Source organism: Camellia sinensis, chromosome 12, assembly GCF_055761805.1.
Source record: "Camellia sinensis isolate YWXY chromosome 12, ASM5576180v1, whole genome shotgun sequence".
In the NCBI taxonomy this organism is placed as follows: Eukaryota; Viridiplantae; Streptophyta; class Magnoliopsida; order Ericales; family Theaceae; genus Camellia; species Camellia sinensis.
This window is the reverse complement of record NC_138972.1, coordinates 105,326,424-105,352,515: the sequence shown is the minus strand read 5'-3', so window position 1 is coordinate 105,352,515 and position 26,092 is coordinate 105,326,424. Positions and strand designations below refer to the sequence as shown.

General features: G+C 36.6%; 1 long non-coding RNA gene across 1 annotated transcript; it reads left to right on the top strand.

The window, feature by feature from the left end:
• The first annotated feature begins 610 nt into the window (after positions 1 to 610).
• Positions 611 to 9,590, top strand: LOC145804698 (uncharacterized). Its single transcript, XR_014346952.1, has 2 exons — positions 611 to 750; positions 793 to 9,590. It is a non-coding gene; the product is annotated as an uncharacterized LOC145804698 (long non-coding RNA).
• Positions 9,591 to 26,092: the final 16,502 nt, after the last annotated feature.

Genomic DNA, 26,092 nt, shown 5'->3' with positions numbered 1-26,092 from the left:
GGAAGACGCCGGTGGTGCTGGTGGCGCACCTGTTATTGCTGAGATCGAGCTTGAAGAGAAGCTTCAAGTTCTTGATCGTGTGAGGGCCTGTGCCGCAGAATCGATTCGAGTTGATGTGAAACAATGCGAGATCTGTGAGGAGTCCGAGCTCCTCCGGGAGGTACCCAGCGATGTCGCCTTGGTTGGGATCGATACCGGCAACGATGTTGATCGAGGAGTTGTCCGGCGTCGTGGAAGAGGGTCTGGCGGAGAGAGAGCTTCCTGAGGTTGGAAAGGTGGGCAATCCGGAGGTCCAAGGTTTTTCAGCCATGAAGATTCGGAGGGTTGCATCAATCCATTCTCTTTGACAGAGGATAGGAACTTGTGTAAATTGAACTGACCGAGCAAAGTTGCAAACCAATATTCAGCAGCAGGAGGAGGAAGGACATGCAGAGTGATCAAGGTATGTGTAGAAAATTCAAGCGGAATAGGTTGAGGTCCGGCGGGCGGTCAAGGCGAGGTTGCCGCCCGCCGGTGAAGCGAAAAATATTAATTTCTTAACCTTGCTCTGATACCATGTAAGAATTTATGTATTATTGATTGATATAATGTTATATCTATTACAATGATTCATGATTCCTATATATAGAAGAGGGTGAGTGTGTAGTAGGTAAGGAGTAGGTGAAGTGGAGGTGGTAGTGGTGTAGTGGGTTAGGTTTAGTGGAGTAGGTGAGGTGGTAGTGGTGTAGTGGGTTAGGTTTAGTGGAGTAGGTGAGGTGGTAGTGGTGTAGTGGGTTAGGTTTAGTGGAGTAGGTTTAAGTGGGTGAAGTAGGTGATAGGTTTTAACAGTCACTTTGAGTACAAAACGTCCCTCGTTTCCCGTGTTTGGACTAACTCCTATTCCAAACACAATGCAACCAACAATGCATGTACAAATATGCAATCCTAAATGCAATGCAACTTAGTCATGCAAACATGCAAAGGATGACATGCAGACATGCAAACATGCAACTAGCATACACGATGCTATGAGTTAACAATGGCATACTCAATGCACATGATACTATATGGCATACACAATGCACATGTGAAGCTAACATACACAATGAGATGAACAAAACACACACAATGCAATGATTAATCATGTGGCAACATGGACTAGATGGCATACACAACATAAGATGGACTTAAACCAAAGTGGATGGGCCTCGGCCACACCCAAATCAGTGGCCAATGGATGATGAAATCAAAGCGACGAGACACACACAAACATGCACAATGCAAAGGCTCCAAGCCAAGGGCACGACATACAACTCTCCAAGAGCATGGCAAGGATGAAACATGGAACACAATGGCATATATTTTAGCTCTGGAATGGCATACAAAATGGCTCTGAATCACGCAAATAACTCACACAATGCATGTTGAAAGGCTCAAGTACCGAAACTAGTGAAGCACATTACACTATAGGTATACGAAGCGATGCTCAAATGACAAAACTGACTCCAAACAGACCTTATACAAGTCAAAAATAGTAGCAAAATGAATCAAGATGATGGCTTGAAGGGCACAAGGATGAAGCTCAATGCAATGGCTCATAAATAGGGCATGATGATGCAACTCTCAAACATATTGAAGGAGTGAGAGACATGAGAATATGGCCAAGAAATAAACTCTGAAATATCATGCTCAATGATGCTAAAACATGCAAACACCTCAAGTTAAGCATGCAAGGGGATTCAAAACTCAAGGTTAAGCAAGGCTATTAAACTACAATCATACATGGCAAGTATCATTCGACCAAGGGACTTCAAAACAGAGCTAAGGCAGCCCAAAATATGAACAAAATCAGTTTGGATCATGGCCAAAATATGCTAGCATAGAGAGCCAAAACAACATGCATTGTGAGCTAGTGAACATGAGTTACACTACAAGCACATGAAGCATGTGAAGGACTACCAAACCAAGCAAAAACAGAGTCATGGCATGCCAAATAATGGCCAAAAATCCACTGAAACAAGACCAATACATGCAAGAATGACATGCTCCTTTGATAGGCCAAGAAAGGGATTACTCTACACATGCAAGAGGCAAGCAAAAGGGGACCAAACCAGCCATGGTCAGAGCCTAGGAAGGTCCTAAAAATCACCAAAAAGTGCTTGAACTAGGCCCCCAAATGGTATAAACATATGCTCCGTTGATAGCCCAAAAATGCTAGTAAACAAGACAATAAGAGAGAGGGTCACCCCTCTCTGATTTAGGCCCTCAAACCATATGTTAACCACTGAAAATCCACTAGATTTCAGTGATAGGAAGGCTAAACAAAGATTAAATCAAAGGCTTTAGGGCATGGCATAAAACAAGGATATTTAAAGCATGCAAAAGGGTAGATGACCTTCAACACCAAAATAGTCTTAAACAAACATCAAAAGGAGCTCAAAACAAGACTTTTTTTAGTTGACAACAAAGCTCAAATAAGCATGCAAGTTTGGCTAAGAGAGTGATCAAGACAAAGCTTTAAAAGAGGGAAAAGAGATTACCCTTGAAGCTCAGCAAAACCAGTAACTTCTCCAGCCCAAAACCAACTCTTTAACCTCTGAAAATACCCACCAAGAACCTCAGATCAATGGTGGAGGTGTGTGGCTATGAGGTGTGGTGCAATAGGCCAAGAACAATGCACTTTTGAACCCAAAACGTAGAGATATAGAGAGGGATATATATTTTGCCTTAAACAAATTTTTTGGAACCTGGTATAAGGAGAGGGAGGCCCTCTCTTATAGAGGAGAAAAGGTTCAAGCTTCCTCAAGAAGCTAAAGCAAGGGTGCAAATCCTCCATACACGTGTATGGAGGATACAGTCTGTGCCTTCCAGCTGGCACAACTGGCATCCACTCAGTCAGACAAAACAAGAGAAAGATGGCTGACCAGTTAAGGTGGTCGGCCGACCAGGGCAAGTGGTCTCCCACACAAAAAATGGTCGGTGGCTTCATTTGGTGGTCTCCACTTTGAAAGCAGGCTAGTGGTGTGGTGGGAGACCAGCAAATGTGGCCTAAAGACCAAGAAAATCAGCTTCCTGACAAGAAAACTGGCTGGTGGGGAGAAAGTGGTCTCCAAGGAGAAAAGGTGGTCTCCCACCCTTGTACCACCTCCTAAACAAGGAAAACAAGGTTCATGCCAACAATGAACCAACACGGATGCAAAACGAGAGTTCGGGGGGGCAAAGCGCGCGGCTGGGTGCCCCGAAAACTGGCTGTTGAGCACCAAAAGTGGCGTACGGGCACAAAAGTGGTCTCCCAGACCACAGTGTCCCTCTAGATGGAGGAAATAAGGTGTGTCCCAAAAACCATGCCAAACGGAGAATGTTAAGCGGTCCCGAACCAAGGCGCACGGCCGATGGCTCCGAAAAATCAGAAACTAGTCTTCGAACGGGAACAGTGGCCTACGACCATGAAAAGTAGGCTACGACCACTGAGAGATGGTCTACAAGACCTCTCCATCCCTTCAGGAAGAGAAAACAAGACCTGGTCCGCAAACCGAGTCAAAGCACAAAAAGTTCCGAGGCCCGGAGGCAAGGCTCTTAGCCGAGAACTCTGAAACTTCAGAACGAGCACAACATGCACCATCACCGAGCGCTCAATCGATGACATCTGAGTCTTAAGGTCGGTCAAAAATGGGGTGTCTACAGGATGTCCAAGTACGAGTTGCAGGTGGAAGAGATTTGGTTTTGTCTTTTCAATCAGTGGAGACTATGAAGGAAAATCTCTTAAGAATTAAGCACTGGCTTAAGGAATGGTACGGATCGGTTCTTGAATGGAAATAAGGAATGGCTCTGGATCCAGAAAGATACGTTTGGTTGAGCTGCTATGGTGTTCCATTGAATCTGTGGAGCTGCAACACATTCACTAACATTGGTAAAGTGTGGGATGTAGTGATTATCTTGGATGAGGGCACTCGTAATTTAAATTTTCTTCAGTGTGGAAAAGTGAAGATAGTAACGTGATATATGGAATCTATTAATCACATCATTAATTTAGAGTGTAGAGGACAATTATACCCAGTTAGGGTTTGTGAGGAACAAGTGATTGTATCAAACGACGTAAAGCTACACTGCTCTTGCAAATCACATGAATGAAAGATTAGTGAGAACCATAATCTTGAGGAGGATAAGACTCAGATTACAGACCAATGGAGTAGGCATGAGGATGATGATGAGAAAGGAGTTGAAGCTGTATCAACCAATGCTACCGATACTGTCATGGAAGAGGATGATAGGCTTAGGGATGTATCTGTGGTGGCAGAAACAGAAATGTCAAAGGAGGTGTCATAGGTAGGTGGCGCACGAGAGAGTGGCTCTGCAGGGATGATGGTGAGTTCCAAGACGAGAGATAATGATGGAAATCGTCAGGAAGATGGAGAAATCTTTACCCCAGGATTTATCAAAAGCATCAGTGGTTCTAAAGGGATTAGACCTGGGATTCATTTAGAAGTGGGGTTGATGGGGGCCTAATTAACTTGTGGCCCTTATGGTATTAGGTATAAGGCTCAAGCTGTTGTGGATCCTCCAAGGGCCCATTTGCTTGGTGGCCCTGATGGGTCAGTATAAGAAACTGCTGAGCTGGGTTCTGTTGACAATTATAACCCACAAATTCCCAATGTAGTTGCAGACCAAATTCAAGGGGAAGTGCTTCACTATATGCTCAAGGAAAAAGGGGTGTTGAGTGGAATAAACCCAGCTCTACAAAGAAAGGTCTCCTTGAAGGTGAAGGGTAAAGAAATACGAAGAAAGCAATGGCAGAAGAAAAGGTAGAGAGTGTCTTCACTGAACTTGAGGAAATGAGCAATCTTTAGGTCGACTGTAGCTGCCATCTCATTCTCAATGGAAAATGAATCTAGCAAAGGCAGGATTGTGCTGTCAAGAAGCAACTCTTCAAATTGGCAAAGCCCTTGGCCTAGATTGCAAAGGGAAGAAAGATGTGGTAATTAGTAAGCTAGAAGATTTGGAAGCTATAGACTTCGAGAGGGCAAGGATCAGGGTTGGTGATGCTAATAAGTTAGCAAAATCAAGGGGATTATGAGTGATTTGTCTTATTTAATGAAGCTACAATCATGGAATGTGAGGGGGATTAGTAGACCTGAGAAAAGGAGGAAGCTTAAGAGAAGTCTTGCTGAAAGAAAAGTGGACATTGTTTTACTTTAAGAAACAAAGAAGTTTGCAGTTAGTTCTGATCTGGTCAGGCCCATCTGGCCTGACCATTTTGAATTCATGACAGTTGATGCGATTGGCAGAGCTGGTGGTTTGTTGTGCATTTGGAATCCTGAAGTATTTCAATTGAGTGCTTGCTGCTGCAATCACAATTTTTTGCTATTATGAGGTACAATTTTTTTATAGCTTTGCTTGTGTTGTTGTTAATGTGTATGGTCCTAATGAGGTTGCAAGAAGAAAAGAGGTATGAGATGGTTTGGTAAGGTTAAAAACTAGCTTTTTGGAGCCTTGGTGCATAAGGGGTGATTTTAATGAAATCAGGTTCATCTCAGAAAGAATTGGGTGCTCTAGAAGGGATAGAGGAATGAGGGATCTTAATAATATGATTGACCAACTGGAATTGATGGATATGCCCATGCTTGGGAGGAAATTTACTTGGTGTAATTCTCAGGATATGGAGAAATAGAGTAGGATTGATAGATTTTTACTCAATCATGAATGGATGCAAAATTTTAACTTCAAACTTTGGGGCCTTCCTAGACTTTTGTCAGATCATTGTCCCATTATTCTTATGGAGGATGATAGGGATTGGGGCCTTAGACCTTTTAGCTTCCTTAATGCCTGGTTATCTTATCCCCAATTTTTACCATTTGTTAAGCAAAGCTGGGCTGAGAGTGCAGTGGAAGGGTGGGCAGGGTATAAATGCTTCATGAAATTTAAAGCATTGAAGCAAGCACTAAAACATTGGAATTTGGAGGTGTTTGGTAAGGTTGAGGATAGGCTTAAAAGAGTTGAAGATGAAGCTCATGCTCTTGATCTATTAGTTGAGGAGAGACCACTTCTTGATTCAGAACATGTTAGAAGAAAGGAAGTGAGGGGGGAACTTTGGAGATTAAGTAAATTGTTGGAATGGATTTGGTTACAGAAATCTAGAATTAATTGGGCATCAAAGGGTGATAGAAATACAAGATATTTCCACATTATGGCCTGTAGTAGGAACAATCGAAAACTCATTGGGCTCACTCCTAGCAAATGGCGTAATGACTGAGGATCCTTTGGCAATTAGGGCTGAAGTCAAAGCCCATTTCATGAGGCAATTCTCTAAAACTTGGGTTGCTAGGCCTACCTTATCTGGCCCTTTCAAGAACATTAGAGGTGCTCATGTTGTGGAACAATTGGAGGCAGAATTCTCAGAAGAGGAAATTAGAAATGTTATCAAGAGTTGTAAGGGTAATAAGGCCCCTGGGCCTGATGGGTTCAATTTAGCATTTTTTAAGAAATGTTGGGAAATTGTGAAATCTGATGTGCTACAATTCATGTGTGAGTTTCATTAGAATGCCTGTTTTGTTAGTGGTGTTAATAGCTCCTTCATAGCTCTAATTCCAAAATCTGATAGTCCATCTTGTTTAAATGACTATAGGCCAATTAGCTTGATTGGTTCTATGTATAAAATACTTGCCAAGGTGCTATCAAATAGAATTAAATTGGTGATGCCCAGGATCATTAGTGAGGTTCAGTCAGCCTTTTGGGAGGAAGGAACATTCTAGATGGGGTGTTGATAACAAATGAGATTGTAGATGGGTGGAGAAGATCTAATAGTAAAGGTTTGGTTCTTAAATTGGACTTTGAAAAGGCGTTTGATTCAGTTAATTGGGAGTACTTATTCTCTATGCTCTTAAACTTTGGCTTTGGTGGTAAATGGGTGAGCTAGATTCGAGCTTGTGTGTCTTCTGCTAAGATTTCTGTCTTGGTTAATGGCTCACCGACATCTGAATTTTATCCACAAAAGGGATTAAGACAAGGTGATCCATTGTCACCTTTCCTCTTTAATGTTGCAGCAGAGGGATTAAATATTTTGTCGAGTAGAGCTAAGGACCTAGGCTTAATTAAAGGGGTAGAGTTGGGATCTAATGGCTTAAAAGTCTTTCACTTACAATTAGCGGATGACACGATCCTATTTTGTGAAGCTGAAATGGTGGAAGTAGTGAACATCAAACGAATCCTAAGATGTCTTGAGATCTTATCAGGCCTAAAAATTAACTACCATAAGAGTGTAATTTGCGATATTGGGGTGGATAATGGGATGCTGCATGATTTTGCTACTATACTTAATTGTCTTCACCAGAGGTTACCTCTCAAATATTTGGGGTTGCCTTTGGGGGCCAATCCAGGCAGGAAAAGTACATGGAAACCAGTGTTGGACAAGTTTAAGAGAAAACAATGTTCCTGGAAGAGGAGGTTGTTATCTTTTGCTGGGAGATTAACCTTAATCAAGTCCGTTGTGTCCAACTTGCCTATTTACTATTTATCTTTATTTAGAATTCCTGTTGGGGTAGTTAAGGAGATTGAGAAAATACAATAAGCTTTCCTTTGGGCTGGATCAGATCTTCGAAGGAAAGTGCACATGGTCAAGTGGGTTATGGTTACTAAAAATAAGAAGTTTGGTGACTTGGGTGTGGGGAGGATTAGAACTATGAATGAATGTCTCTTATTAAAATGGTGGTGGAGGTTTAGGGCTGAAAACCAATCTCTATGGAAGGAAGTGATTTGTAGGAAGTATAATATTGGGGGTGGTAGATGGATTCCAAGTTTGGAAGGCAGAGGTTCTAAGCTTTGGTCTGATATAATAAGTTTAGTCTTGTCTAAACCTGATCTGCACAATTTCTATCATAATAATTCTGTGATTGTGTTGGGGGATGGAAGGAGGGCACATTTCTGGTTGGACAAGTGGGCTGGTAATGTTTGTTTAAAGGAAGAATTTCCTAGGCTCTTTTCCTTATCTATTGACAAGCTGGGTGTGGTAAATGCTTACTTTCAGAGAAGGGGTGAAGCTGAAAGATGGAAATCGGATTCAGAAGGCCATTACTGGCTTGGGAGGAGGAGGAGGTGGTGGTTAGACTCTCATCTCTACTTTGAATTGCACCTACACTTTGTAACAATAATCCATATGGGCTATCATGGGCTGCAGATCTTTCAGGACTATTCAGTATTTCTTTTGTTTACAATTGGTGAGAGGCTAGTCTTGGGCCTGCTTTGGATGTGGCAGGACTGTTATGGAACAATTGTGCTTCACCCAAAGTGCAATTTTTTGGTGGTTGGCTTGGCTTGGAAAGGTCAAAACTGCTAGTTTTCTTCATAGAATTGGTATTTTGGCTGGTAATGTTAATCTTGCTTGTGTCTTTTGTCAAAATGAGGTTGAATCTGTGGACCATGTTCTTCTTTTCTGCCCTTTTGTGTGGTTGCTTTGGTGTAACATTGTTAGATAGTGGGGTTTTCAGTAGTTTTTCCTGGCTCTGTGCATGGGCTGCTGTTGTGGTGGTCTGGTTGCAAAATGAAAAAACTAGAAAAGAAAATTTGAATGGTTCTTCCCCAAGCTATTCTTTGGTCTACTTGGAAGCATCAGAATGAGTGTGTGTTCAATGGCTCTTAACCAAACTTGGATGAACTATGCGACCTTGTTAAGGTCAGAGCAACATTGTGGATCAAGGCCTCTCTAACCTCTGTGGTGTTCTCTATTAATGATATTGTGTCACATCTGCAACAAGTACAATTCTGCATCAGGAATGGAGGCTGAGTGGGTGTGCTGTGGCTGAGTTGGTGTGTTAATCTGAGTTGGAGCAACAGCAGCAGCTTTCAGTGGGTGATTCATCATCTGTTGGGATGGTTTGGTTGTGATATTGTTCTGTTGTCTGCAGCAGCGTTCAGTGGCTTGCTTTGTTGCTCTGTTAATCTGTTCTGTCATCTGCTGCTGCAGTGTCAAAACAGCAGACATTGCAGGTCAAATTTTTCCTATCTATTTGTGCTGATTCTACTAATTCTGTGCTGATTCTGCTACTGAGGTATTACTGAGGATTAAAAGTTATTCAAGTTGCAAACTGAGGTATTACTGAGGATTAAAAGTTATTAAAGTTCCAAGTTTGCATTGGTCAAGGTCTGCTAGGCTTATAAGGAGGTCTGCTGTGCTAAGTCTGCTTCTGTTGCCTGTTGCTTCTTGGCTGCTCAGCTATGCTCAGGCTGCAACTCTGTTGGTCTGTTTAGCTTTGCTACTAGTCTACTTTGTTGGTCTATGTTGTTCTGTTTGTTTTGTTGGCTGATATATAGGTCTGTGATGGACTCTAGTGTGTTCTGTTGTTGGTGTGTTTGCTCTAGTTACTCAGCTGTTATGTAGGCAGTGGTCTGTTGGTCTTTTTGTTGGTGTTTGGTCTGTTTTCTCGTTGGTTTCTCACCAATTCTGGGAGTACTAGCAAATGATAGGATTGGCTTTTTGGTGCCAACCTAATTGGGATGATTTTGCTCATTGTGATACTTTTGCACTTCCCTTTTCTTTATTGATGTATTTTGTTTTGTACTTTGTACTTTGTACTTGATTCTTACATCAATAAAGCTTCTTTTTTGTTGATCAAAAAAAATATTAAGGCTATTAATATTTTTATAGACTATCAAGTGCTAATCCACAAGCTCAAGGAGGAGAGGATTGAAGATTGGGAAATTATGCACTTAACTTTAGATGTTAGATTGCTTTGTAAGTTTGATTATGTTTGTATCTCTAAGCCTCTAAGAAAGGTAGTGGTAGTAGCGCGTGTAGCTGCCAAAACTGCTTCTCTTAAGAGCTAGAAGTTCCCATGTTATAATGTTCTTATCTATATCCTTTCTCAAAACAAAAAGAAAAAAAAAAATACTAATCCTAAGTAATCACCCGAAAATACTTAAATATATGCATATCAAATCTGTTTTAAATACAATTCATATCATATCAAATTTAAATTTGAAAAACTTTGAATAGTTTTTTATTTTATTTTATTTTAAATAATGATATACAAATAGAATTTTTTTACATAACTTTTATACAGAATAACATGATTACCATTGTTCTCATATTTTTTTAAATGTCATTGATATTGTTACCCAAAAGACAATCTAAGAAGGGGGTGAATTAGATTTTTACAATTTATTATAATAATACTCTAATAAAAAATTATGACTAGCACATTAGATAAATATAGTTAATAAAATAAAAATAACTAAAACAAGTGTTCTAATAACTATGTTAGTTAATGATTTTAGCACAGTGAAAATATGAAATATAGCTATGACAATTTAAATAAAATAAAGAGATAAGGGAGAGAGAGACAAACAAATTTATAGTGGTTCGGCTTCAATTTGGCCTACGTCCACTCCTCAAGTTTCACTTGAGATTTTCCACTATGCTCTAGCTTCACAGGGGTGCTAGCAACTTCTTTACAAATGGAGCAATCCTCCATGGATTTTACACAAACTTTCTAAGTCAAGAATACTGAGCGTACTATACTCTTACAAGGTTGAAAAGAAGGTGTTTTTGCTTTCACAAAAAGTTACAAGAATTATCTCTCAAAGATAGATATATAAAATGAAGCTTTGATTTTTCTGGAAACCTCACACAGGAAAGATGAGCGTAAGGCGATAAGGCTCAGTGTATAATTTCTGAGAGAAAGATGTAAACAAAAAATTGGAGAACACTTCTCAGAGAATTTTTCAGAGAATAGATGTGAGTGATTATAGATCAAAGAATATTTTCTGGTTTCTGTAACTTGTATATTGTTTCAGTGTGTTGTTCACTGAGGCTCTTTGGTACATATATAGATCAAGAGGCTTATAGAGCCATTGAATTCATTTTGAATATAAATTATTCCATCATTACTGATTTGATCTTGGTAGGAGGCAGAGCATGGTCTGGAACAACTTTACCTTGAAAAATAGTCGTTGTAGCTCAGAGCCGTTGAGATGAAAATTCGAACTGAAGCAGAACTAGGCAAAAAAGCCCTGGTCGGTCGTTCGGCCTGATAATCGGCCGGATTTCCACCCGGACGTCCGGAGCTTTGACAGTTTTGAACCTTTTGAACTGCTGTTGTGCTAGACTGTTTGAACCTCTGTTTTGGGCTGTTTGAACCTCTATTTTGGGTTTGAAATGAATTCCTGATTTAAGCAAATATTAAATACATTCTAACAACATTTAGGATAAAGTTTAGGTGAGAAATAATGGGACAAAATAAATTTTGATTCTATTTTTCTCTTTCAAATAAATTAAAACATAATTAAATAAATCATCAAAAATAAATAAGTCTAACAATCTTCTCATCTTTTATGATGGCACACCATGATGTTTTGATTTGATTTGGAAGTAAGAATAGCTCTCTCCTTGAATGATTGTTCATTTCTAAATATATAGGTTAGCAAATGTGTAATAAATAAATTTTTTAATCAAAGATATGATATGAGACTAAGATAATAAGCTATAAATGAAAAAAAAAAATTATCATTATAAATATTAGTTAGTCTATATCAATTTTTTAAAAAATACTACCATAATACCACAATACATAACATCTTATTAGTTTGAAAAAAATACATAATATATAACATCAGATTAGGTTGAAAATAATACCATAATTTGAAAATAATACCACAATACATAACATCATAATTTTTCTCCTCCTGTGACATTATCAAAAGGAAATCTTGGCTCAGAATCTGGAAGAGGAGGAGGGAAAAGATCGTGAAAAATGGCATCAAAAATAGATATGCAAAACATATATATATATATATATATATATACGATTTGCCCGCCTCTCTCTTTTCCGTCGAAAATCGTGTCGGACACGCGGCCTCGCTTTTGTGTCAGCCGACTGACAAAAGTAAGACGGGTCAATCAACTGCCTCGGCTCTCTCTCCCTCGTGTCGTCTTCTTCTCCGTCTTCTTTTTAATCACTCTCTTCTCCTTCTTCTTCCTGATTCGCTTCCATCCATTTCTTCTTCTTCGTGAGAGAGATAGAACAAAGAGACTGAGCAGAGCAAAAAGGCTGCCAAAAATGACCCTCCTTTCAATTACATATCTCTCTCTCTCTTATTACATGGCCTCGTCTTGTCCCCTTACTCTCTTTCCGAACCTGAATGATCCTGTAAGTGCTGCTGGGTCGAGTGCCCCGGCTCTTACTCTTCCCAACCTTCCTATGATGTCGATTGAGCAAATAATAGCAGCTCAATCAGACATTGAAGCCAATCATTTCACACTGACGTCCTGTATGGAGACGGTGACTGCGGTTACAAAATTGGCTCACCGACTGCAGAACAGGATGAGTGAGCTCCATCAGGTCAATGTCCAACTCACTCTGCTCCATCGCATGTACAAGGATGCGAGAGCAAAGATATGCGCATTGAAGGCCGAAAATAAAGAGCTTAAAATGCAGGCCACCTCCAGGGCCCGACTTGGAGCATCTATGTTCTTGGCCTTTGATAGTCGATAGGGAGTTCTCACTCTCGATGAAAGCACGAGGGCAGGGCCTTTAAGGGCCTCCCAAGGTGATAAAAAGAGGAAGAAAACGATGGAAGATGTGAGTAAGTGAAATCGGTGTATGGCCGTAAAAAAATAAAGGATTTTTTTTTTTTTTTTTATGTAAATATTTTTATTTTGATTTGTTTTTGTTTTTATGTTTAAGTACTGAAAAATGAAATTAAAAAGCAAAAAATAAAAAAATTAAGCCTAATAGCAGAACGAAAGAAAAAAAATAAAAAAATAAAATAAAATAAATAAAAGACATTAAGCCTAATAGCAAAAAAAAAAAAAAAAAAAATCAATGTATGCAAAGTTAAATTAAGCTCAAGATGTAGAACAAAAATATACAATTGTGAATAGTAAACTGTTAAGGATAATATATGTATGAAGGACTTGAGAGCATTCAATTGATAAAATGTTTCCATATCAATGTAGCAATACACATATATCATTTTAACAAAAATTCAAGTTTCACAGTCACCACAAAGCCTTTTAAGTAGAAATCGACATTCCAAGCTCGCCACAAATAAAATTGAAGCGATTCTCGCTTAGGGGTTTTGTGAAAACATCCGCCAATTGCTTGTCGGTGTTTACAAATTCAAGTAAATATCCTCTTTTTGAACATGATCTCTTAAAAAATGATGTCGAATTTCAATATGTTTTGTTCGTGAGTGTTGAAATGGATTTTTACTTAAATTGATGGCACTAGTGTTATCACATTTAATAGAGATATGATCATAATATAAATCAAAGTCCTCCAATTGTTGTTTCATCCAAAGTACTTGGGCACAACAACTTACGGAAGCTATATATTCAGCTTCGGCCGTTGAGAAAGCAACAAAATTTTGCTTTTTGCTAAATCAAGATACTAATCAGTTACCAAGGAAGTAACAAGTGCCACTTGTGCTTTTTCTGTCAAGTTTGCATTTGGCAAAGTCGACATCCAAGTAACTAATTAAATCAAATGCAACACCTCTAGGATAAAGCAGTCCCAAATTTTGAGTGCCAACAAGATATCTAAAAATTCTTTTAACAGCACTGAGATGTGATTTCTTAGGATTTGATTAATATCTAGCACACATACAAACACTAAACACAATATCGGGTCTACTTGCGGTTAAATAAAGAAGTGAGCCGATTATATCTCGATATTTTGTTTGATCAATGGACTTACCTTTTTCATCCTTGTCTAGCTTAATGGATGTGCTCATAGGAGTTCCAGCTATTTTTTAGTCATACATAGCAAACTTTTTGAGTAGTTCTTTTGTGTACTTAGCTTGGTTGATAAAAATTCCTTCCTTACATTGTTTGATTTGAAGTCCAAGGAAATAATTTAGCTCCTTCATCATGCTCATCTCAAACTCACCTTGCATACACTTAGAAAATTTCTTACACAAGGTTTCATTAGTAGCACCAAATATAAAGTCATCTACACATATTTGCACAATAAGTAAATCATCATTTTTAGTTTTAACAAAAAATGTTGTGTCAATTGTTCCTCTAGAAAAATTATTTTCAATCAAAAATTTACTCAATCGTTCATATCATGCACGAGGTGCTTGTTTCAAGCCATATAAAACTTTTAATAATTTAAAAACATGATTTGGAAAAGCATGATTTTCAAAACCTGGGGGTTGTTTTACATAAACTTCCTCATTTATAAAACCATTTAGAAAGACATTTTTTACATCCATTTGATAAAGTTTGAAATCTCTAAAACATACAAATGCAAGTAACATGTGAATGACTTCTAATCTAGCCACTGGAGAAAAGGTTTCATCAAATTCAATACCTTCTTCTTGATTGTATCATTGTGCAGCAAGTCTAGCCTTGTTTCTTATAATTGTGCCGGATTCATCAAGCTTGTTTTGAAAGATCCATTTGGTATCGATAATGGTATGATCATTAGGTTTTGACACAAGCTCCTACACTTTGTTTCTCTCAAATTGGTTAAGCTCTTCATGCATAGCTATCATCCAATGTTCATCGAATTCGGCTTCTTGAAAGTTTTTAGGTTCAATCTGTGAGAGAAAAGCCAGGTTACTACAAATGTTTCTAAGTGAAGAGCGAGTTTCGATACCTTTTGTAGGGTCACCTAGGATTAAATCCTTAGGGTGATTATGAACAAACTTCCATTCTCTTGGTAAATCATCATTGTTTCCTCCTTCTTCTTGAGGTGGGAGAATAGGTTGTTCAATCTCTTTGTTCAACTTACATGGTTGGTTCTCTTCTTTGTAGATACTTGAATCTTTCACATTTGGTTCCAAATCTATATCATCACTAACAATTTGCTTTTGAGCAGAGATATTAGTTTCATCAAGTGCCACATGTATAGATTCTTCCACAACAAGAGTTCTTTTATTAAAAACATGATAAGCTTTGCTAGTTAGGGAATAACCAAGAAAAATTGCTTCATCAGATTTTGAATCAAGTTATCCTTACCATTATTATGCACAAAACATGTACAACCAAAAACATGCAAGTGACTAATGTTGGGCTTTCTATCATGCCAAAGTTCATCAGGAGTCTTTTTGAGAATAGGTCTAATCAATGTACGATTTAAAATATAGCATGCAGTGTGAACAACTTTGGCCCAAAAATATTTAGGAAGATTATTTTTGCAAAGCATTGTTCTACTAATTTCTTCCAAAGTTCTATTCTTCCTTTCTACTACACCATTTTGTTGAGGGGTTCTAGGTGTTGAAAAATTATGTCCAATACCATGCTCATCACAAAACAATTCAAATTTCTCATTTTCAAGTTCTCTACAATGGTCAGTTCAAATATTAGTTATAAGAAAGCCTTTTTCATTTTGAATTCTACGACAGAGTTTTGTGAAAGAGGAGAAGGTTTCATCTTTGTGTGCTAAAAACATAACCCATGTAAATCTTGAATAATCATCAATAATAACAAGACAATAATGTTTAACACCTAGACTAGATGTCCTTGAGGGACCAAATAAATCCATATGCAATAGTTGTAAAGATCTAGTTGTGGAAATATGACATTTTGATTAAAACGATGTTTTAGTTTGTTTTCCTTATTGATAAGCACTATAAAGATGATCTTTTTTAAATTTAATTTTTGAAAATCCAATGACCAAATCATTTCTCAAAAGTTTAGCAATTAAATCCATACGAGCATGACCAAGTCTTCTATGCCATAACCAACTATTTTCATTATTAACATATAAACATTTAACATCACTAGCATAGAGATCATTAAGATGAAAAACATAAACATTATTATGACGATTACCAACGAATAAAGCTTTATGATCATTTGTGCTTTCAATTGTGCAATGTGATTTATCAAAAATAACTTGATTACCTTTATCACATAATTAACTAATACTAAGTAGGTTATGCTTAAGTCCATCAACAAGTAAAACATTTTCAATAGAAGGATTAGGAGAAATATCGATGCTACCAATACCGATGATTTTTCCTTTCTTGTTGCCTCCAAAAGTAACAAAGCCTCCATCTTTGGATGACAGTGTAGTAAAGAAAGATTTATCTCCGGTCATGTGTCTGGAACATCCACTATCAAGGTATCACTTTCCTTCTTTGGTTTTGGACTTAAAGCAAACCTATAGGATGACAATCAAGTGTTGGGTTTTGGTACCCATAGTTTCTTGGGTCCTTTTTGGTTAGTTTTGTTAGATCCGTTAACAATCCAAATCTTTTTAATTTCTATGTTTATATTATTTTTGAATGGACAAGAAGATATGTAATGACCTTTCCTTCTACAATAATGACAGGTAATATGAGAAGATATGTAATGACCTTTCCTTCTACAATAATGACAAGTAATATGAGGGTGTGTCATGAGAGGTGCCTTTTCAAAAATTATATTGAGACTCTTTTGTTTCTTAATAGAGTCATATCCAATGCCCACTTTATCGAAAACACATCTTTGATTTTCAAGAAGCATGTTGAGATTATTTCTACCTTTTACAAAATTTTCAAGTGTTTTTGTTAAATCATCAACATTGTTTTTTAAAGTAGTTTTCTCATTAGAGATGGTGTCAAAATCATTTTTCAAAACAATTTTTTCTTTCTTTAATTCTTCTACATTACTAGATAAAGATGCAACAGATTTTTTTAACACATTATTTTTGGCACAAACTTTTCTAAATTCATCTTGTAGTTCATGGAATGCACTTTCAATTTCTTCATAAAGAGTAGTTACCTCATCTTGAGTAGAGTCTTCATCTTCAAGAGCCATGAGACACAAGTTGGCTACTTTATTTTCAATTTCATCATTTGAGCTTTCATCTTCACTTTCTTCCCAAGCTGCTACCATGACTTTCTTGTTTCTTTTGTAGTCTTTTCCATGATTTTTCAATTTTCGACGATCAATTTTCATATGTCCAGGATTTTTGCACTCATAGCAAGTAATAGGTTCTTTCTTGTTATCTTTGTTGTACTCCTTTTGGAAAGGTCTTCTTCTTCCATAATTGTTTTTCTTGAAGTGCTTTTTGAGATTTCTACTGAACATGGCATAGCTTTCATTCTCACTAGAGTTTTCATGTTCTTCTTCATTTGATGATGCTTTGAATGCAATTCCACTTTTTTTTTTTTTTCAACATCCTCTTGTCCTTTCATGGTGATCTCATGAGTCATAAGGGAACCCATAAGCTCATCCAATCCAAGTGTGGGGAGATCTTTAGCTTCTACAATGACGGTGACCTTTGCTTCCCAATTCTTTGGTAAACACTTAAGAATTTTTCTCACCAACTCACTGTTAGTATAAGTTTTGCCAAGTGATTTCAAAGAGTTTACAATTTTAGTAAATCTAGTAAACATACATGAAATAGATTCATCAGAGTTGATTTTGAACAATTCATAACTATGAACAAGCATATCAATATAAGATTCCTTTACTTGGTTTGTACCTTCATAAATTACTTCAAGTTTGTCCCAAATTTCTTTTGCCGAATCACAACTTGAAATTCTATTATACTCCTTAGAGTCTAATCCACAAACAAGGATGAGTTTGGCTTTAGCATTGGCTTGCAATAATTTGTGATCCCTCTCATCACATTCATCTTCAGTTTTAGGTACACTAATATTGTCTACTAATTTGGTAGGAATTTTTGGACTTTTGGTGACAATAATTCACATAGCATAATCAGTGGCTTGTAGGTATAAGGTCATCTTATCTTTCTAATGACTATAGTTGTTTTCGTCAAATAATGGTGGCCTATTGGTGGCTTGTCCTTCAGCAGTGCCAGTGCTGCTATGGTTGCCATGGATCGAAACTCTCAGATGGTTAAATCTAAAGCAAGAGTCTAGGTTTTGATATCAATTGTTATCCAAAAGACAACCTAAGAGGGGGGGTGAATTAGGATTTTACAATTTATTATAATAATACTCTAATAAAAAATTATGACTAGCACATTAGATAAATATAGTTAATGAAATAAAAATAATTAAAACAAGTGTTCTAATAGCTATGTCACTTAATGATTTTAGCATAGTGAAAATATGAAACATAACTATGGCAATTTAAAAAAAATAAAAAGAAAAGGGAGAAAGAGGCAAACAAATTTATAGTGGTTCGGCTTCAACTTGGCCTACGTCCACTCCTCAAGCTTCACTTGAGATTTTCCACTATGCTCTAGCTTTACTGGGGTGATAGCAACCTCTTTACAAATGGAGCAATCCTCCACGGATTTTACACAAACTTTCTAAGTCAAGAACACTGAGTGTACTACACTCTTACAAGGTTGAAAAGAAGGTGTTTTTGCTTTCACAGAAAGCTACAAGAATTATCTCTCAAAGATAGATATATAAAATAAAACTTTGATTTTTCTGGAAACCTCACACAGGAAAGATGAGCTTAAGGCTATAAGGCTCAGTTGAAGAACACTTCTCAGAAAATTTTTTAGAGAATAGATGTGAGTGATTATAGATCAAAGAATATTTTCTGGTTTCTGTAACTTGTATATTGTTTCAGTGTGTTATTCACTGAGGCTCTCTGGTATATATATAGATCAAGAGGCTTATAGAGCCATTGAATTCATTTTGAATATAAATCATTCCATCATTACTGATTTGATCTTGGCAGGAGGCAGAGCATGGTCTGGAACAACTTTACTTTGAAAAATAGCCATTGTAGCTCAGAGCCGTTGAGAAGAAAATTTGAATTGAAGCAAAACTGGGCAGAAAAGCCTTGGCCGGTCGTCCGGAGCTTTGACAGTTTTGAACCTTTTGAACTGTTGCTGTTTGAACCTCTGTTTTGGGCTGTTTGAACCTCTGTTTTGGGTTTGAAATGAACTCCTGATTTAAGCAAATATTAAATACATTCTAATAACATTTAGGATACAAGTTTAGGTGAGAAATAGTGGAACAAAATAAATTTTGATTTTATTTTTCTCTTTCAAATAAATTAAAACATAATTAAATAAATCATCAAAATAAATTTTGATTCTATTTTTCTCTTTCAAATAAATTAAATAAATGATTAAAAATAAATAAGTCTAACAGATACATTGTTTAGAATTTTTTATTATTTTTATTTTTTATATACATCATTTATTTGTAAATCATTTTCAGATTTTATTACATAACATTTTTATATCCATCAAATTTATATACTAAATTTACTTACTAAATCACATGTAATATTGATGCAATGGACCTAAGTGACATGTTGGACGTCGCTATGTTTGTTTGATTAGCAAATTTTGTTCACAAATTTATGACACTTATCACTTTTATAATAGTGTGTGCTTTACTTTCTAAATTTAGGACACTTAATTAGGTCTTTAAATTCAACATTTTTATGTCTAATATCTAAGAAGAAGGTTCCACTCACCGTGAATGATTACTGACCAATAAGTTTGTGTAATGTGTTGTATAAAATAGGGGCCAAAGTGTTAGCAAACAGACTTCGAGAAATTCTGCCAGACTTGATCTTTGTTAATCAAAGTGTGTTTTTAAAGGGACAGTTGATCTCTGACAATATTTTATTGGCACATGAAATCATAGAATATATTAAAAAACATAAAAAGGGTTGGAAGTCCGTGTTTGGACTAAAACTAGACATGAACAAGGCCTACGCCAGGGTCATTTGGGAGTTTTATTAACAATAATGCGAAAAATGGGGCTTTCCCAACACTGGCTTAGGTTGATTGAACAATGTATTTCTACAGCTTCCTTTTCTGTATTGATTAATGGAAGCCGATTTGAATTTTTCCATCCATCAGCGGGTCTTAGGCAGGGTGATCCTTTGTCACCTTATCTGTTTTTATTGGTAATGCAAGCTTTATCGGATGGTTTTACTCATCTTGAAAATCAAGGAATATGTAAAGGGATAGCTATTTGTAAACAAGCCCTCCTCGCAAATCATCTCCTTTTTGCAAATGACTGTTTGATTTTTCAAACATTTGAGTTATCCCATGCATGGTGTTTACGATGGTTTTTGAATGCTTTTTGCTCACAGACGGGGCTTCGTATTAACTACCAAAAATCTGAAATTTTCCCTAGCTCAAATATGTTGGAATCTGATAAATAGAGTCTCCAATCCATTTTATGTGTTAAAGCTGGGACTCATTCAACCATTTATTTAGGAGCCAATTTAGGTTTTTCGGGCCGATCAAAAGGGGTTATTTTCAATTCAATTTTAGAAAAAATAACAAATAAGCTACAAGGGTGGAAATGTAAGATGTTAAATTTTGCAGGAAGATGGGTTTTGGTTAGACATGTGCTACATTCGATACCGGTGCACTTAATGTTGGTATTCCGAATGCCAAATTCTTTTTTGAGCAAAATTTCTAAAATAATCAGAAATTTCCTATGGAATTCCAATGGTGAACGAGGTATCTCTTGGAAAAAATGGATGCATTTATGCTTTCCAAAAGATTGGGGTGGATTGGGATTTAGGGATTTAACGTGTTTCAATTAAGCTCTACTCGCAAAACAGGCGTGGAGGTAGATTTCTAATCCCAATGGGTTATTGTCACGAGTCTTCTTGAGTAAGTACTGTCATACAAAAACTCTCCTCAATGTTACTTTGAGTTCTACTGCTTCTTGGAGGTGGTGGAGTATCTTATGGGGTAGGGATTTACTGAAGTCGGGTCTTCATTGGGTAGTGGGGAATGGGCAACAAATTCGGCCATTCAAAGATCAATGGATCCCTTCTATGCTCAAGCCCTTACGAGGAAGGGATATTACCAGAATTCTTCCGGATATGTGAGTTGAACACTTTATTGATTGGGCTCACGGCTGTTGGGGGGAGAATTTGATAAGATTGTTCTTCCCAGTAGATTGTACTCGAGCTATTATATTGGTTCATATACCCAATTATCCTTGTGAAGACAGACTAGTTTGGAGCCCAGCTAAAAATGGAGTTTATTCTGTAAAATATGGGTATGAACATGCCTTGATTCGTACTTATCCTATGTTTTACAGGATGTGCTCTACTCAAGGGGTATGGAAGAAGTTATGGAATATAGCCTTACCTCCAAAATGGACTGTCATCATTTGGAAATGTCTTCATAGAATTTTTCCTGTCCAATAGGAATTAAAAAAACGTGGTGTCCAAGTTAACACTAGGTGTGCCAGATGTCATAATGAAGATGAGACAATTGAACATGTATTTTTTGCATGTGAGTGGGCACAAAGAGTATGGAGGGGGATCGCCTTTGGGTTTGGATTTTAGAATTGGTGTACCAGTATCTTTTTTTCAATGGTTTACGAGTTGGATTGAACAAGTCCATGACACTCAAATTGTTATCCAATCGGTTGCCATTCTATGGGCTATATGGCTGCAAAGAAATCAAGTGGTCTTCCATCCCAATTCCCTAAATATTGAGAACAAATTAGAGGAAGCTAGGAAACTCTTTGATATGTTCTCATGTCTTCATAAAACAGGCAATGGAACTTGCTCTACTTCTGAAAATAATCAAGACACTAACACATCTAACCTTTGTATTTTGAAAAATGTTTTAGACACCAGAGTGCAATAGATTCTTGGCATTTCATTATAGATGGCTCAAGGAAATCACCAACCGACAATGCTGGAATTGCATGGATTTGCTTTGACAACCAGAAGCAGCTAATCAAAAGACAGGCTGTGGTGAAGACATCCTTACCACATGCTTTACTAGCTGAAGTGCGTGCTTGGATGCAATCTGATGGGCTGTACAACAAGAATTGAAACATATAAATCTGTACACAGACTATCAAGTACTAGTCCAGATGCTTCAACAGCAACGATGTCAGGAGGATTGGCATATTTTTGCTCTTGTTCAAGATATTCTAGCTTATTTCAAAGTGTTTGAATTATGTATGTCTTCGCAAAGTTGACATAAGTGTTATTCAGCCAGCACATAATCTGGCCAAAAATGTAACTACTACTACTATTTAAGGGTATAATATGGATGGTTGTTTTGTTCTAAAAAACAAGAGATAGATATATAATTAAGGGTATAAATTACAAACACACCTCTGAGATTAGGCCTGGTTTGGGATAATGAAAAAAAGCTAAAAAGTTAAAAAATTATTCAAAAAGTTAAAAAGTTATCACTATTTACCAAAAAAAAATATTGAAAAATTAATTTTACACAAAATTAATTTTCAAACAAGACTGATGTCCCACAGGCGCAATTGACTTTTTGGAAAAATTGCGCTGATTTAGGTGCACAAATAACACTATGTTGTTCGGCCCGTGGGGGCCCATCAGGGGTCCATTTTTAATAATCTAAACCGTTAATGTGTAGAACTCGTCGAGTACTATATGCCTGCAAAAATCCACGTTGATTGGATATCGGTAACTATATGATCAAATCAGTTAGAATTTATAAAATGGATGGTGTTATAGTTAACGGTTGAAAAAAAACTAATCCGATCAAATAGCTATCGATATCCGATCAACGTGATTTTTTATAAGCATATAGTACTCGACGAGTTCTATACATTGAATGGTTTTGATTAGCAAAACGGGACCCATGGTAGGCCTCCACGGACCGAACAACACCTTCAATTCACTGCCTGAAAAGCAAGGAACCATCTCCCCTCCAATACTCTACACACGCTGTCCCACCTTCAATCCCACCGTACAGCCTATTCCATTTCAATATTTTAATATACACTAATTTATATAATTTTTTAATACACATTTTTTCGTAAAAAGTCAAAAAAGTTATCCTAAACAACCATCTTTTTTTTCTCAACTTTTTAGTCCAAAAAGTCAAAAAGTGCACTTATTTAGGACACCCCAAACAATCCCTTACTTAAATTACAAATTATTCCCTGTGGTTCTAGAAATTACATTATCCCCCATAAGGTTTCTAATTTCATAATAAATAGGTCATTTTATTAATAAATCATTAAGTTAATTAACAGTTTTTAATATTGTTAAAATTTTATTTCAATTAATAATTCAGATAATTTTATTGTTGTATAGGTGAGAGTTGCTCGTATAGCTTTTCCATTTTACTGTGCTACCATTTTAAATGCTACTTACTAGGTGATATATTGTGAAGGATTTAGATGGTAATAATTACTTATTGAGTTCTATCCTTGGACTTAGAAATTGATGTATTAAATTTTAAATAGGACATATGATGTGATATAGTTTCAAGGTGGCTAACGTTTCTTGTGAATTTATCATGGGACAGAAGCCCTGGGAATAGCATTACAACATTAGGTATAGGATTCTTATTCTGGCTAGCTGAGTAAGGTACTTTGCTATGGCCTACTTTGGCTCTGGTTAACTCCATCGTAATCACTTTGAAAAAAGGATTTTTGAGATGTGTTTATTGGAGACCTCTTATGAGGAAGTAAGATTATATTCAGTGAACAGTCTTCATTATGCATTTCTCTTAGGATTGTAAAAAGTTAAGTTCCATCAGCATGTGGCACTTGGATGGCAACAGTTTAAAGACTCAAAGAAATCGCTATGATCAGTAATTTAGTCATTCAAAATTATTACCTGAATGTCATATAGAAAAGAGTGGAGAAGGTGTTGGAGTTATACAAGGAATGGAGTAGATAATGGAAACCACAGAATATGTTGCGATCAATTAATTCTGTTAAATGAAAAATTTTGACAGAGAGATATTTATAATTTTCTAAATCACAAGAGGTAATTTGTATTTTAAATAAATTTCAAATGATGTATTTTGTGCGGGGAGCAAATATTCAGGCAAGCCCGTACTCCTTTCTTCTAAGCTCCTGTCTGTCCAATCGACCTGCGAGCACAACGGCGGTGAGCTACCCGGCGGCGTGTGGCCGGAAAATCCCTCCGACGATCAAGTTAGAACACACACACAGGGGATAGATAGAGAGAAGGGAGAGTCTTGTGTTTAGTGTTTATCTCACCAAAAATGTCCTGTCTCAAGCATGGGGGCGCAGACTTGCTTATATACCTTCTGCGCCCTAAATCTACTCCCAGTGATCTCTCGACACGTGGTCCTGCTATCCCATCTGTAAGCATAAACCTTGCTGAGCACCACCTAACCCAACTGCCTGCCCATTCTCCTGGGAGCTCAGTAGCCGGGCAGTACCATCTCGGCCATCGTCTGCCATGCTGCGCTTCCTGCCCAAGTACTCCAACAGCTAAGCTTAGATGAGGACCGGACTTGGCGGCATCTCGGCAAAGCCGAGCTCGGGACAACTCACGCTTGTCTGCGGTCGACCTACCTGCCGAGCAAACAGGTACCTTGGTCCAACCTTGCATTTCCTGGCGTTGGACTTTTCACTTGACCGGCTTCGTAACCACGGATCCTTGCAGCTCGGTCAATCCACGCGCTGCCTTAACCGAGCAGCTTCCTTCAACGCCGGGCCACACAACTTGGCCCAACACTTGTTCGGCCCAAATCTGTCCGGCACAACTCTGTCTGGCCCAAATCTGTCCGGCCCAATTCCATATCATTAATCTCCCTCTCATATTTATAATTTATCCTTTAATTAATTAGGTTGGAAGGGCTTGGGGCTCGGCTTAATCATATAAGCGTAACAGATCATATGAGACCCATCGCAGCTCAGTGGTTCATATAAGAGATTCTAGAAAAAGTCAAGGTAGGACATGAACAAAGTAGGTTGGAGATGACTTCTCTCTGGTTGGTGATTCAATTTGAGAGGAACTTTTGGTTCCATTTCAGAGCTCACTTCAATAATTTGTACAGTTTATTTTGTAAGATTTATTGAAAAAATAATTTTTATAAAAAATTAAATTGATTAGATGTTGCTAATTGTATATTCTTAAATTATATTTATTATATAAAATTGGACGATAAATATGATTTAAAAAAAAGAATGTCTATTAAAAAAAAAATATAATTCAATCATTTGACTACCGATATCAAATCAATCTAATTTTTTATATAAATATTATTTTTAATATAGTCTACAAAGTAAATAGCTTAGATTATCCGAAATAGACTTAAAAAGTCTAACAACACCTATCCAGATCAACCCAAGTAAGTAATATTCCAAGGTGGTGTTTGTTTTGAGGGATTGAGAAGTGGGATTAGACCATTAGTCCATCTGAACTATTTGTCCCAAATCTATTGGACTATTGTGTCCCATGGGAGGGTGAGACACAAATGGAGGGATAACAAGAGATATAAGATTAGGTGGTGAAGTGACCATTTTGATCATCTACTATTTAATTATGTATTATATTTAAAATTCAATAAAATTTAAATGTCTAAATTTAAAAATAAAATAATTTTATTTAATTTTTATTGATATTTTATTTATTTAATTTTTTAAAATAATTTTTTTTATAGATATTCTATTGATGTTCTATTTTAAAATTTTGTTTATATTTTATTTAATTTCATTATTTAAATTCTAATAGATGTTTTATTTAATTTCATTATTTAATTATTATTTTTTTTAAAAATAAATTTATTTAAAATTTTAATTAAAAAATAACATATATTTTTATCGATATTTTATTTATTTAATTTTTAAAAAATAAATTTATTTAATTGTGTAAAAAATAAAATAAAATAAATTTTTATTTAATCTAGTTAAAAATAATTAAAATATTAAAGATATGTTTAATATTACTATTAGTTAGTAAATAATTGAAAAGGGTAAAGCAGTCATTTGAATATTTATCTTTCTTCATAATATCCCAAACAAACATAGGATTCATATTTTATCCAACCAAAGAATTATTTCTTGACATCTAATCACATGACTAAACAAACATGGGATATAAATTCAGTCTAACTAAATAGTTCGAGACAATATATCCTATGACTTCCAATCCCCTCTTATCCAGTCCGTCCAAACAAACACACCCTAAGTCTTAAGTCTCTCATTTTTGATCTCTCTATGAATTTATTCCATTATAAGGGAACAAATTGAATCATTGGAGGGTTTTTGGATAGCACCACACTGGTGTCACTAGAGATTCATCTATTCCCTTGCAAGTTCATCGGATCAACTCAAAATCATACGGATGTGATCTTCACTTGTATTTATTCAACAACATAGAGAGTAATTACTACAGACTGTGGTGGCCAAATAAATGAGATTATAAGATTCATAAACTGGCCGAGTACAAGTCGGCGGCCCATATTAGATCCATGTTTGTTGCAGACAAGTCGGCCCATACCAGGTCCAGTGGAAGGCCGTA